The 15275-nt window shown below is 40.8% G+C and overlaps 1 long non-coding RNA gene across 1 annotated transcript in view; it reads left to right on the top strand.

Annotated features, from left to right (window-relative positions):
* The first annotated feature begins 10 nt into the window (after positions 1–10).
* The window catches only part of LOC120222648, a 43806-nt gene continuing 28541 nt past the window's right edge, over positions 11–15275 (top strand). Inside the window, exon 1 of the long non-coding RNA XR_005526097.1 lies at positions 11–78. This is a non-coding gene — a long non-coding RNA (uncharacterized LOC120222648). The remainder of the gene's footprint in view (positions 79–15275) is intronic.

Below are 15275 nucleotides of genomic sequence, written 5' to 3'. Positions count from 1 at the left end.
CTGGCCGGACCTGCGGAAGGGTAGTTGTGGGGTATGGCCGCCTTCTGTCTGCGTCTTCCGCCCTGGATCTCTCTGCCAGTAAGTTACCCTGAATAAGTATGTAGACGCTTCAGGGTGGATTGCTTGCTTTTTGGGTCTCAAAGTGCTTTCTCAGGCTGGAGGATATGTTGGTTGGCCTTCCTCCACCTTCTAACACTTGGCTTAGTCGGTGGGGTACTGGGGACGAAGCAAGCATTGGGAAGGGGGCCGGGCTGGGGGAGAGCCCGTGGTCCCCAAGGGGCCACGCCTGTTGTCCCTTACAGGGGAGAGACACTTGTCGAGGCCGGGGGAGCTCCTGTTGTCGGTGCAGCTGGTGGAGCTTCTGAGCTGCACAGGCGGAGAAGGGCTGGCAGCCTGGGTGTCCAAACTGTGGGAGCCTGGGGGAGACGTTGTTACGTTAAATGGGTTCGAGGTGTCAAAAATGGTCTCAGTCACTGTTCGCAAAAGAGTACATGTTTTCAAAAAAAGAGTACGTACTATAGGCACGGGTGAGCATCAGTAGGCGCTTAACTAATCTGATTGATTGGATAAATGCCAGCATTAAGATCACCTGGCCTAATGGAGGGAGATGTTCCCACCCCTCTGCTAGGTTAGACCTTTCTAGAAGAACTGCAAGAAATTATAGGTGGACTGGGAATGAAACATGATACCTCTGCCCGGTGTTTTAGAGGCCCGGACACAGAATTATTTTCCTCTGGTTTGAAAGGTCGTATCTTACAGTCAGCCCTGGGGACATGGGATGGGATTTGAGTATTTGTCTTTGCGCCTATGGTTAATTGGCCCATTGCTTACAGTACGGTGGCTGATGTAAGTAAGACCAAAGGGATTGTCATGGGGAGAGATGGGTTGAAAAACAAGGAAAATCCAAGAATCCTGCTGATGATGAACGGTTCACGGTTGTAAACAACTGTAGCAAGATCTAATCCCCAGGACTACCCAAGAGAAAATATAGACCAAAAAACAGTTTCAGTCTTGCTACGTCTGTGGAAAACATTGCCTAAGGGAGAGCAGTTTACTCCCTTGGAGGAAGGTTCAAAAAAGCCAGGCATGCCACCAAGTGCCCCTCCACTGAAGAATTTAGGGGCTGGATAATCCCTAATCCTGGAGACTAGGGTTTGGGCTGGTGTTGCCCTCTGGTGCCAGCAGTAGGGGGCGGCCAGAAGCTCCATGTGGAATTAACCATTTATTGGTCTCCCTAACAGCCCGCACTGCTCTGATAGACAATGATGCTGAATGGACACTCCTCATAATTCAGGGGAGAAATAAAAGCTGTTGATGGTTATGGGGGACAAATTATGAAGGTCAGACAAAGCAGTGTTTGCCTACCGATTGGTAGCCTTCTTCCCTGTTTTCTAGTGCAGATTTCCCTCCTTCCTGAGTATATATTGGGTGTAGATGTGCTACAGATCTGGGTCTAACAACAGGTGAACTCAAGTTGCATTACTTGTGAGGATATATCCACCCTGTCTTAAGCAGCCCGTAGTCATGAGGGTGGCAGATAAATACCTACAAGATCCAAGGGTTGGGTCAATCAGTAAAACTCCTGGGTGTCATCCTGGGAAAGAACAAAGTGATGGAATAGGTCACTGATAAAATGTAAGCCTTCCCCAATCCCTCCAATGGTAAAGGAATTAGAGGCTTTGTTGGTTTATTGGGTTACTGGAAACCTTTTATTCCCCATCTAGAACACATAGTAAGACCTTTTATATGTCCTGGTTAAGAGAAGCCAATGGTTGTGGGGCGTAACCAACAAGAAGCTTTCTTAAAGGCAAAAATGGTAGTAAAACCAGTATAGGCCCTGGGGGTATTAATGCCAGACGTGAGTTATGAATGTAAGCTCATATCCAGAGGGTTTAGCAAGGGCTTATGGCAATGACAAAATGGGAAATTAGTTATAATTATATGCATAAGTCCAGTAAGAATCTGTTCTCCTTTTTACATGACACCGTTGGAAACATTGGTTATATTACCAAGGCTTTAACTGGAATGTTATATTTGAGAGAGACATGCCTAGACTTGGGTATGAGCAGACACCTTTAAGGAACTAAGGTTGACTTTATGGAGCCTGAGAAGCCCCTTGGAAAAAATTGGCCTGGTGCCTTGCTTACAGGGTTCCCGGGAGCCTTACCAGGTGAGTATGGGAGGTACTTCCTGCAGGCTCTGGAACATCAGGAGATTTGGGGGACCGTGAAAAGAGCAGAAGCAATCCAAATCTATAGATCTTGCAGGCAAGTCTTATGGAGAGTATTTGTCTTGATGCTCAGCCTTGAAAGGCTGTTAAAGGCTCACTCTGAAATTCCTTATGGAAAGTTCTAGCAAAGCAGCTTTAAAAGAATCTAAATGGTCGGTCACTCTTCTTGCTGCCCCTATGTAAATAGGCCAAGTTTGTTAAAACTAAGTAGGACAAGCCCAGTCTTAATTTCACTACCTTTTCTAGAAATAGGGGTGACTTTAGAGAAGAAAAACAAAATTGTTTCAGTAAGTTACCTCTATGGGTATTCTGATGAATCAGATTCTAGTTCTGATGAATTGTCCTTGAATGTTTATGGTTATGGTTATGAATATGTCCTTGAATCCTGAATTCTGGTTTCCTTGTGTATCTGGCTAAATTTCTACCTGATCGCTTGCACACTGTAGGCCTCACTTTGAAAGGCTGTCTGCAGCACCACCTCCTGAAATGGGACCTCTGTTTAACTGAACTGACCTAATTTACGTGGTCCTGAAACGTGGAGCAGGTGCTAAGACTACCCATGAGCGTTCCAAAATAATGGCTCTGCGAAGGATGGGGCTCAGCTTAGTACTAGGGAATGTCTGCAGCTGGATGCAAGACTGTTCCATTGCTCAAATCCTGCTCTATCCTTTTCAGCAGGAAGTGGCTAGAGCAGTCATTGCTCCTATACCTCAAGATTGTGGATTGATGAAAAGCCAGGGTTGGTATTGGCTCCTGGGTATCAAACACCTACTGTGTTGTTAAAATAAGGTTTGTCATTTCTGTGGCCCGTGGGAGACCTTTGTCTTATGGCCTGTAGCCTCACGTTGCTCATGTTGCCTTCTGTTGCATCAGAAAATGCCTTCCTGTCATGGGACGGCCACTTACACTGAAGTTCACAATTGCTCCAACTGTTCAGTCTGAGGAAAGGACCATTTTACCAGGTCACGGGGGAATCGCCCGTTGATCTTTATATCGCTGCTGTGGGATAGGGATGTAAGTCCCCCCTCCCAATATCTGGCTCTAGGGTCCTCACAGAAGACACAGGGCCATGCAAAGATTATACGGATCATAAAGATGCTGGGGGTGGAGTGTAGGAGCGCTGACAACTGTGACTCCAGCTTTGGCTCTCCATCGTGTCCCCTCTGGCACATGCGTGGTGCCACTTTAGATAACTAGCAGAGAGCCTCTAGAGCACAGGTGGCACAACTTGAGATAACTGCCCTGTGATCCCAGCATCATGCCCCTCACTCCATAACCGCTGTGGGCTGGCGGGGGGGGGGGGGGGGGGGGGGGGGGGGGTTGTGGGGCGCTGGGGAGCCAGTGGGGAATGGCAGAGCAATGCTGGTCCCCACCCGTCAGTAAGTTACTGTGAATAACTCTGTAAACGGTATGGAGTGTCTTGCTTCATTTTTTTGGTATTAAAGTGCCTTTTTTTTTAATGTTTTTCTTTATTTCTGAGAGGGACAGACGGCATGAGTAGGGGACGGTCAGAGAGAGAGGGAGACACAGAATCTGAAGCAGGCTCCAGGCTCTGAGCTGGCTGTCAGCACAGAGCCTGACGTGGGGCTCGAACCCACGAACCATGAGATCATGACCTGAGCTGAAGTTGGGTGCTTAACCAACTGAGCCACCCACGTGCCCGTAAAATGCCTTCTTAGGATTGAGGATACACGTCTGACCCTCTTCCACCTTCTAAAATATAGTTCCTTTGCCATTTCATACTCAAGAGAACTGAGGCTTGGTCAAGTTAAAAACTCCACGAGTTTGCATCTAGCAAATAGTTAAAATATTCACTTAAATTTCAGTCTTCAAAGACTATGATTAAAAAGTGTTCTCCTTATAATGTGGAGGGTGTGTGTGTGTCTGTGTGTGTGTGTGTGTGTCTGTGTGTTTTTGAGGTGAAAGAGCACGAGTTGGGGAGTGGGGAGTGTGGAAGGAGGGAGTAGAGGGGGAGAGGGAGAGAATCTCAAGCAGGCTCCACACTCAGCCCCACAGCCTATTGGAGGGCTCCCTCCCACCACCCTAGAATTATGACCTGAACTGAAATCAAGAGTTGAATGTTCAACCGACTTAGCTACCCAGGTGCCCCTGAAAGATATTTTAAATAGAAGAGTTCTTTTATTAAACACACACACACACACACACACACACACACACACACACACACACACACACTGTGGCCCTATGTAAGAGCATATTTTTTGTTCCAAATGAGAGTATTTTTAAAGAACACGATCTCTCCAGTGGATCTCTCCAGTGCTTGGAAGCTGAGGCCCCGGGGGTTTCATCCTTAGATGTGGCAGCACCACCTAGTGGTAAGAAAAAGGCACAGACCTAGTGAGTTGCCGTACTTCATTGGACAACTACCCCCACTTTTAAGAGTGACCAAGATTAACATGGGGCTTCCAATTAAAAAGACCAAATATGTTTATCTCCTTTACTTGTGGAAAAATTCAAATGCTAAGTAGACAGAAAGAGTACAAAAGAAAGATACATAAAAATGAATTCAAAATGGATGAAAGACCTAAATGTGAGACAGGAAACCATCAAAATCCTGCAGGAAGAAACAAGCAGCATCTTTGACTTTGGCCGCAGCAACTTCTTACTTTATAGGTCTCCTGAGGCAAGGGAAATAGAAGCAAAAATGAACTATTGGGACCTCATCAAGATGAAAAGCTTCTTCATAGCAAAGGAAACAATCTACAAAACTAAAAGGTAAATGTTGAAATGGGAGAAGATCTTTGCAAATGACAATTGGATAAAAAGTTAGTAACTAAAATCTATAAAACCAATAACCAAAAAACAAATAATCCAGTGAAGAAATGGGCAGACATGAATAGACATTTTTCCAAAGAAGACATCCAGATGGCCAACACACATGAAAAGATGCTTCACACCACTTATCAGGGAAATACAAATCAAAAACAAAATGAGGTACCACACCACACACTGATCAGGGTGGCTAAAATGAACAACTCAGGCAACAACAGTTGCTGGCAAGAATGTGGAGAAAAAAGAACCATCTTGCACTGTTGTTGGGATGCAAACTGGTGCAGCCACTCTAGAAAACAGTATGGAGGTTCCTCAAAAAATTAAAAATAGAACTACCCTATGACCCAGCAATTGCAGTACTACGTATTTAAAGGATACAGGTGTGGTGTTTCAAAGACACCTATGTACCCCACTATTTACAGCAGTGCTTTCAACAATGGCCAAAGTATATTCAGTATCCATCGACCGATGAATGGATAAAGATGTGGTGTGTATATATATATATACAATGGAATATTGTTCCTAAGTTGTTCTCTTAGGCTACCAGAGGTGAAATCTTCATGACTGGCCACTTAGGTTTGCCCTAAAATCAGATGTATGAACACCAGACATTCTACAAAGAAGATAAATTAATTGCTAGTTTCTTGTTCTCATCATTTTAATTCCTAACATTTATTTTATCAGTATGCAATCTAATATTCCCTAATAATGAAGTTTGAAGCAGAGATAAATTTATGCATTTCTTTAATGAGATAAACATATGTGCTTATTGATGCAGTGAAGTTTATGAAATTTCAGATAATATCTGCATTAATTTCTCATCTAGGAGATGGGCAGAACCACCATAGGCTCACCGTAGGTTTTAGTGCCTAAGTGTACCTGTCTTCCTTAGTAATTACTGTAGTTGATAGAGAATCCTAGGCTTTTGCTCATGCTGCTCCCTCCTTCTAGAGTTCACTCCTCTTTACCCAATTAAACATACTTCATCTTGAAGACCTCCGAGAGTCCCTCTTCCCAGGAGGCTTGCATAACACCATCGCCACCCAACACTCCTGTGGATTTAAGTGAACATCTTTAGAACTTAATGCCCCAGGTGTTTTTCCATTCATTTTTCCCACTATAATGAGCTCACCCTGAGGGCACGGATTTGGTGTTACAGTTTGTTGCCAAGCACCTGGTGGGACACACTAGATGTTCATTGTGTTAATGAATACAAGTCACAACTGCCCTGAAAGAATGTTTACAGGTGGGTCTGTAGCCAAAGCTCTCCTGGCTCTCAGTGATTTCTTAGATTGTGGGGGCAAGGACTGGCTCGAATTTAAGATGTTACAGAGGTCAGAATGGGCCATAGGAATGACAGTGTCTAACACAATTGTTAAGAGGCCTAAAGAACAATGACATGGTAACAGACCATTGAAGGGGAATCCTCTGGTTAACTTCCTCCACCTGAAAGCAAGGTCTTGTCAATTGTATCAACGTAGGGAGAGGAGAGAATTGGGAATTCAGCCAGCTCACAGAGATGCTGATATCGTTAGGACCAGAAAACTTAAAAACTTCAATTTGACAACTCACTGCGATACTTCATGCGTTACCATCAGCAGGAAAAAAGTATCAAGCAAATAGGGTATAAACTAGTAAGACAGACTTGAGGATGAAAATGTGCCACATCTTGTCTTTGAATGGTATCCTTTTAATAGCATGAAGCTTGAGATTTGGGATCCCTCTGTGAGTGCCAATTGTTACAGATTTCAGATCTTTGAATGTTCATGGGGGGGGAGGATTTTTAAATTTATTGAGACTTTCTGCTACAGCTGAGAAAATGTGGCAGATGGTGTTTCCTACTGTATTGTTTTTTCCAACTTTCTACCAATTTTGTACAAAGAAACCTCTAGTAAGCCTCTTCTGTCTAAAAACATGTCCACACAGTGAACAGAGCACTTGCAGGGTTGGATAACTGGAATGATGGGAAATTTTTGCTTCCTTTTAAAGGTCCATATTTAATTTTCTTTTTAAAATGTACATTATGCTTGTAATTATATTAAGACAAACGACTAAACAATCCTCTAAATCACTTTTTAGGGTTTGGGCAGCATTCCTCACTGCATTTATGTCTGTCTGTCTGGATGGGGCAGGGGTGGGAAGGAAGTCTGAACCTAGACACTGACCTTCAAGTCCCCTTATTTCCTCTACTTCCCCTGCCTGCCCCCACCCCAGGACTATGTAGGAAAATAGGCTAGAAAGAGCTCTAGAAGCTTGACATTTCAGCCTGCAGTTTAGCTTCCTGAACGCTAGGTGACACTTGTGTGCCTCGACAGGGAAACCTTCATTTAGACAGAAATTTTTAGAAATTAGAAACATTGGACAAATCGCCAGATTAACCCAAGGAGAAAGGGAGTATATGTGTTTCTTTGACACATTTTTATGAGCAGTTCAGAAAATTTTATGTTGGTAAGACATTCTATTTTCTCAAGATAACATTCTTATTTCTGCCTGAACATACCCATATCTAAACTCTAAACTCGTATATAAGATTATGAACATTGAGTTAACAATCAAAATGTGCATAGTGTATATATGTTCATCTCATTCCAAATTTTTGGGTGTCCCCATGCAGTAAAAAGTCAAGACCTATCTTATACTTAACCTCCCCCACAATGTACCTGAAAAACATGTTTCCTTCCTAACTTTGGGTTACTTTGCAAAACAATCTTCCATCAGTTTAACACAAGATGGCACAAAACCCAGCCCCGGTTAGCTCGTAGGTTTTCCCAGTAGTTGAAACTGATGCCACCACACTTGGACTCAGGGACTTTTTTGACCATCCTAATGTGTGTTTTTTGTCCTCATTAAGAAATATACACAAATGTATTATTGATAAGTGCAAAAAATATATATATAAAACGCACATGTCTATTAGACAATTTCCATGCACGAAATGGAATACCATATAGCAAGGAAAATGAATTATAATAATGATATTGATTGAAATAAGCTGGAGTCTAACTGGCTCAGTCAGTTGAGTGTCAGGCTCTTGATTTCAGCTCAGGTCATGATCTTGTGGTTTGTGAAATCAAGCCCTAAGTCGACCTCTGTGCTGACAGTGTGGAGCCTGCTTGGGATTCTCTCCCGTTCCTTCTCCAGTCCTCACCTGCTCGTATGTGTGTGCACACAAACACATACTCTCAAAATAAACACTCTCAGAATAAACATTTTAAAAAGCTGGATGCTAAAAGTCTATGACTCCATTTTTATGAATTCAAAAACAGGCAGAATGAATCAGTGGTTTTAGAAGTTAAGGTAGTAAATTTGGGGAGGAGGTGAAGTGACTAATTCAGAGTGGGGACAAGAGAAACTTCTAGATACTGGTTATGTTCTTGTACCATCTTGATATTTTGTTATTCTGACTGGGTATTTTGTTACAACCTTTGGAGCACAGGAATAGCAGTCTGTCGTGTATGGAAGAAACAAGGTGAAATGAATAGATGAATATCTGATAGGCAATGCTTTCTGTAGGGGAAAGTCCTAGTTCTGATACCTTTGTAATTTGACACCACCCAGCACTTCAACCTCCTCTAGGCCCACTTCTCCCCTCCCCTCCTCTCTTTTTGGCCGCTCTGTCAGCAATACAAACTCCTGTCACTCTGCTGACACCCTTGTGTGGACCACTCCCCTCCATCGTTTCTCCTGTCCAGTCCTGGCCATTTATCACTTACCTGCTACCCTCACTTCATCTATTTCACAGATGCCACCTACTCCCCCCCTGCCGCCCCCCCCCCCCCCCCCGCACCCCAGACAGCTGATCCTGGCACATGGATCATGCACTTAACACCTCCATGGACCTGTTTTTTCCTACTTAACTATATGCTTCTAAAAGGCTGATAGAACCCAAACACCTATCCAAATGTTAGACACAAGGTAGATGCCAATGCATGTTTTTAGAACCAAAGATCTGTGAATAGGAGTGTTGCTTCAAGAGATCTAGATTGTCTCTGTGTGGAATTCCTAACCTTCATGCACTGTCAACAGTGTGAACCTCAGTTAGCATTAGAATCTGTAAAATTAAGAATGAAAGCAACTTAAAGACAAATTGTGTTGTCTCAATGAATGCAGGGATCCCTTTGACGTCATAAAATTTTTGTTTCCCTATAGACCCCATTGATGTTTTAATCGTCAACATCTTTCTTTAAAACACTTTTTAAATGTTTGTTTGAGAGAGAGCGTGTGTGAGGGAGGGGGGGAGAGAGAGGGAGAGACTCTCAGGCAGGATCCACACTGTCAGCGCAGTGCCCAACAATGTGGCTGGAAATCAAACTGTGAGATCACGACCTGAGCCGAGATCAAGAGTCAGACCCTTAACCAACTGAGCCACCCAGGCTCCGCATCTTTAAAGCCTTTTTAATTTTAATTCCATGATAATTAACATACAGCGTTATATTCCAAGTGTACAATATAGCAATTCAACAGTTCTATACATTATTCCGTGCCCATCGCAAGTGTACTCTTAATCCCCTTCACCTGTTTCACCCAATACCTGCCCCCCCCCCCCGCCTCTGGAAACCATCAGATTATTCTCTGTATCAAAGAGTCTATTTATTTTTTTGCTTGTGTTTGTTTCTTAAATTCCACACAAGAACAAAATTATGGTTGTCTTCCTCTTACTTCATTTAACATCCATGTTGCAAACGAGAAGATTTCATTCTTTTTTATGACTAACATTCCATTGTGTGTGTGTATACAATTGGCTATTGTAAATAATCCTGCAATAAACAGAGAGGTGTATGTAGCTCTTCGAATTGGTGTTTTTATATCCTTTTGGGTTAATACTAGTGAAATTACTGGATAATATAATAGTTCTATTTTTAATTTTTTGAAGAATCTCCATTCTGTTTCCACAGTGGCTATACCAGCTTGCATTCCCACCAACAGTGCATTAAGAATTCTTTATTCTTCACATCCTTGCCAACACTTTCTTGTATTTTTTATAGCAATTCTGATGGCTGTGAGGTGATACCTACTTGTGGTTTTGATTTGCATTTTCCTGATGATTAGTCATGTTTAGCATCTTTTCATGTGTCTGTTGGCCATCTATATGTCTTTGCGGAAATATATGTTCATGTCTTCTGCCCATTTTTAAATTGGACTGTTTGATTTTTGTTTTTTGGTATTGAATTATAGAAATCCTTTATATGTTTAACATTTTATGGACAGGTCATTGGCAACTATTTTCTCCCGTTCAGAAGGCTGTCTTTTAGTCTTGTTGATTGTTTCCTTTGCTGTGCAAAAGTTTTTGTTTTGATGTAGTTCCAATAGTTTATTTTTGCTTTTCTTTCCCTTAGGAGACCTATCTAAAAAATGGTTGCTGTGGTCAATGTCAGAGAAACTACTGCCTGCGTTCTCTTCTAAGATTTTTATGGTTTTAGGTCCCACATTTACATCCTTGATCCGTTCAGAGCTAATTTTTGTGTATTTTGTAAGAAAGGGGTCCAGTTTCATTCTTTTGCAAGTGGCTGTCCAGTTCTTGCAACACCATTTGTTAAAGAGACTGTCCTCTTCTCATTGGATATTCTTTCCTGCTTTGTTGAAGATTAGTTGAACATATAGGCATGGGTTTACTTCTGGTCTCTCGACTCTGTTCTATTGATCTGGGTGTCTGCTTTTCTGCTCATGCCAACTGCTTTGTAGTGTAACTTGAAATTTGGGGTTGTGGTGGGTCTAGTTTTATTCTAGACTGTTTTGTCTATTGAGGGTCTTTTGTGGTTCCATACAAATAGGAAATTAGGGTTATTTTTGTTTTGTTTTAGGACTATTGAGCTCTGTGAAAAATGTTGGTATTTTGATAGAGATTGCATTAAATCTGTAGATTGTTTGATGTAGTATGGACGTTTTAAAAATATTTGTGCTTCCAATCCATGCACATGGAATAGCTTTGCATTTGTTTGTGTCCTCTACAAATTTCTTTAATCCATATTTTATTGTTTTCAGAGTACAAGTCTTTCACCTCATTGGTTAAGTTTATTCTTCTTTATTCTTAGATATTTTAGTCTTTTTGGGGTAGTTATAAATGAGAATGTTTTCTTAATATCTCTTTGCGGAGCTTCATTACCAGTGTGTAGAAATGCAAGAGGTTTCCTTACATTGATTTTGTATCCTACAACCTTACTGAATTTACTTATCAGTTGTAGTAGGGTTTTTTGTTTTGTTTTTTTTTTTGTTTTTTTGGTGAAGTCCTCAGAGTTTTCTGTATGTAGTATCATTTCCTCTGCAAAAGTTTTACTACTTCCTTACCAATTTGGATGCCTTTTATTTCTTGTCTGATTGCCATGACTAGGATTTTCAGTACTATGTTGAATAAAAGTGTAGACAATGGGTCTCATCTTTTTCCTGGTCATAGGGGAAAAGTTCTCTGGTTTTCTCCACTGACTATGATGTTAGCTATGGGCTTTTCATCTATGGCCTTTATTATGTTTAGGTATGTTCCCTCTAGACCTACTTTGTTGAGGGTTTTTATAATGAGCGGATGTTGTACCTTGTCATATGCTTTCTCTGCATCTATTTCATTTTCAAAAAAATGTTAAATTTATTTTTTTGAGGGGGAGAAGAGTGTGAGCAGGGGAGGGGCAGAGAGAGGGAGACACACAGCTCAAAGCAGGCTGCAGGTTCTGAGCTGTCAGCACAGAGCCTGATGCAGGGCTCAAACTCACCAACTGGGAGATCATGACCGGAGCTGAAGTTGGAGGCTCACCCAACTGAGCCCCCCGGGTGCCCCTCTCTGCATCTATTAAAAAGATCTTTCTTTTTTATTCTTTCTTTAGTTGATGTGATGTATCATGCTGATTGATTTGGTAATATTGAATCACCCTTGCATCCCAGGGATAAATCCCACTTGATTGTGGGGAAAGATTTTTTTTTTTTTTTGTAATGTTGGATTTGGTTTGCTAACACTCTTTTGAGAAATTTGGCATCTATGTTTGTCAGATATTGGCCTGTAGTTCTTTCTTTTCTTTATTTTTTTTTTGGGGGGGGGGATAGTGTCTTATCTGATTTTGGTAATGGGATAATGTTGACCTCATAGAATGAATTTGGAAGCTTTATTTCCTTTTCTATTTTTTTTGAAACAGTTTCAGAAAAATAGGTATTCACTGTTTTTTAAGGTTTGTTAGAGTTTACTTGTGAAGCCACCTGTTCCTGGACTTGTATTTGTTGGGAGTTTTCTGATTACTGGTACAATTTCATTACTGGTGATTGATCTTTTCAAATTTTCTATTTTTTTTTCTGATTCAGTTTTAGGAACTTTATATGTTTCTCAAAATTTATTCTAAGTTATCCAATTTGTTATATGATTTCTCATAATATTATAATCCTTTGTCTTTCTGTGATGCTGGTGGTTATTTCTTTCATTTTTCATTTTGTTTGAGTTCTCTCTCTGTCTCTGTCTCTCAATGAGTGGCTAAAGTTTTCTCAATTTTCTTATATTTTCAAAGAACCAACTCCTGTTTCATTTTTCTGTTGGGATTTTTTTTTTTTAGTTTCCATGTCACTTATTTCTATTCTGATCATTATTTCCTTCCTTCTGCTGGTTTGGGGTTTTATTAGTTCTTTTTCTAGCTCCTTTAGGTGTAAGTTTAGGTTATTCGAGATTTTTCATTCTTCTTGAGACAGGCCTGAATTGCTATAAACTTCTCTTTCATTTATTTATTATTATTTTTTTAATTTTAATTTTAAAATTTTTTTCTTTTTTAATTTTTAAATTTATGTTTATTTTTTATTATTATATGCTGTATTTTTGCATTATAGTTTATTGTCAAGTTGGTTTCCACATAACACCCAGTGCTCATCCCCACAAGTGCCCTCCTCCATGCCCATCTACCCCCTTCCTCTCTCCTCCACCCCCATCAGCCCTCAGTTCTCAGTATTTAACAGTCTCTTATGGTTTGCCTCCCCTCTCTTCTTAACTACTTTCCGCCTTCGGTCCCCTACATCTTCTGTTAAGTTTCTCCTGTTCCACATATGAGTGAAAACACATGGTATTTGTCCTTCTCTGCCTGACTTATTTCACTCAACATAACACCCTCAAGTTCCATCCACATTCCTACAAATGACCCGATTTCATTCTTTCTCATTGCCATGTAGTATTCCATTATATAGATAAACCACATCTTCTTGATCCATTTGTCAGGTGATGGACATTTAGGCTCTTTCTATGACTTGGCTATTGTTGAAAGTGCTGCTGTGAACATTGGGGTACATGTGTCCCTATGCATCAGCACTCCTGTATCCCTTGGGTAAATTCCTAGGAGTGCTATTGCTGGGTCATAGGGGAGTTCTATTAATTCTTTGAGGAACCTCCACATTGTTTTCCAGAGCAGCTGCACCAGTTTGCATTCCCACCAACAGTGTAAGAGGGTGCCCATTTCTCTACATCCTTGCCAGCATCTATAGTCTCCTGATTTGTTCATTTTAGCTCTGACCAGCATGAGATGGGATCTCAGTGTGGTTTTGATATCTATTTCTCGGATGATGAGTGACATTGAGCATCGTTTCATGTGTCCGTTGGCCATCTGGATGTCCTCTTTGGAGAAGTATCTGTTCATGTCTTCTGCCCATTTCTTCACTGGATTATTTGTTTTTTGGGTGTGGAGTTTGAGGAGTTCATTATAGATTTTGGATACTATATTTGATATGTCATTTTCAGCTATCTTTTCGCATTGTCAGTTGCCTATTAGCTTTGTTGATTGTTTCCTTTGCTCTGTAGAAGCTTTTTATTTTGATGAGGTCCTAATAGTTCATTTTTGCTCTTGATTCCCTTGCCTTTGGGGATGTGTCAAGTAAGAAATTGCTGAGGCTGAGGTCAAAGAGGTTGTTTCCTGCTTTCTCCTCTAGGGTTTGGATGGTGTCTGGTCTCACTTTCAGGTCCTTCATCTATTTTGAGTTTATTTTTGTGTATGGTGTGAGAAAATGATCTAGTTTCATTCTTCATGTTGCTGTCCAGGTCTCCCAGCACCATCTGTTAAAGAGGATGTCTTTTTTTCCATTGGGTACTCTTCCCTGCTTTGTCAAAAATTGATTGGCCATACCTTTGTGGATCCAATTCTGGGTCCTCTATTCCATTGGTCTATGTGTTTGTTTTTGTGCCTATACCGTACTGTCTTGATGATGGCAGCTTTGTAGTAGAGGCTAAAGTCTGGGATTGTGATGCCTCCCATTTTGGTTTTCTTCTTCAATATTACTTTGCCTATTCAGGGTCTTTTATGGTTCCATACAAATTTTAGGATATTTCTAGTTTTGAGAAGAATGCTGGTGCGATTTTAATTAGGATTGCATTGAATGTGTAGATTGATTTGGGTAGTATTGACATTTTTAGAATATTCTGATCCATGAGCATGGAATGTTTTTCCATTTCTTTGTGTTGTCTTCAATTTCCTTCATAAGTTTTCTATAGGTTTCAGCATACAGATCTCTCACATCTTTGCTTAGGTTTATTCCTAGGTATTTTATGGTTTTTGGTGCAGTTGTGAATGGGATCCGTTTCTTGATTTCTCTTTCTGGTGCTTCATTATTGGGGTATAAAATGCAACCGATTTCTGTATGTTGATTTGGTACCCCGTGACTTTGCTGACTTCATGGATCAGTTTTAGCAGACTTTTGGTGGAGTCTGTCGGGTTTTCCATGTCATCTGCAAAAAGGGAAAGTTTGACTTCATTTTTGCCAATTCTGATGCCTTTTGTTTCATTTTGTTGTCTGATTGCTGATGCTAGGATTTCCGGCACTATGTGAAATAACAGTGATGAGAGTGGACATCCCTGCCGTGTTCCTGATCTCAGAGGGAAAGCTCTCAGTTTTTCCCCATTGAGGGTGATATTAGCTGTGGGCTTTTCATGAATGGCTTTTATGATGTTTAAGTAAGTTCCTTCTATCCCGACTTTATCAAAGGTCCTTATTAAGAAGGGATGCTGTATTTTGTCAGATGCTTTTTCTGCATCTATCGACAGGATCATACAGTTTTTCTCTTTTCTTTTGTTAATGTGATGTATCATATTACATATTTGATTTGCAAATATTGAACCAGCCCTGTAACCCAGGAATGAATCCTACTTGATCATGGTGGATAATTCTTTTTATATGGTGTTGAATTCGATTTGCTAGTATCTTGTTGAGGATTTTTGCATCTGTATTCATCAGGGATATTGGCCTGTAGTTCTCCCTTTTTTTTTTTTTTTTTTTTTTTTTTTTTTTTTTTTTTTTTTTTTTTTTT

The sequence above is a fragment of the Hyaena hyaena genome, unplaced genomic scaffold (assembly GCF_003009895.1).
Source record: "Hyaena hyaena isolate Hyena2069 unplaced genomic scaffold, ASM300989v1 scaffold_17, whole genome shotgun sequence".
In the NCBI taxonomy this organism is placed as follows: domain Eukaryota; kingdom Metazoa; phylum Chordata; class Mammalia; order Carnivora; family Hyaenidae; genus Hyaena; species Hyaena hyaena.
The sequence above is the reverse complement of the archived record's forward strand: the minus strand, read 5'-3'. Positions and strand labels throughout refer to the sequence as shown.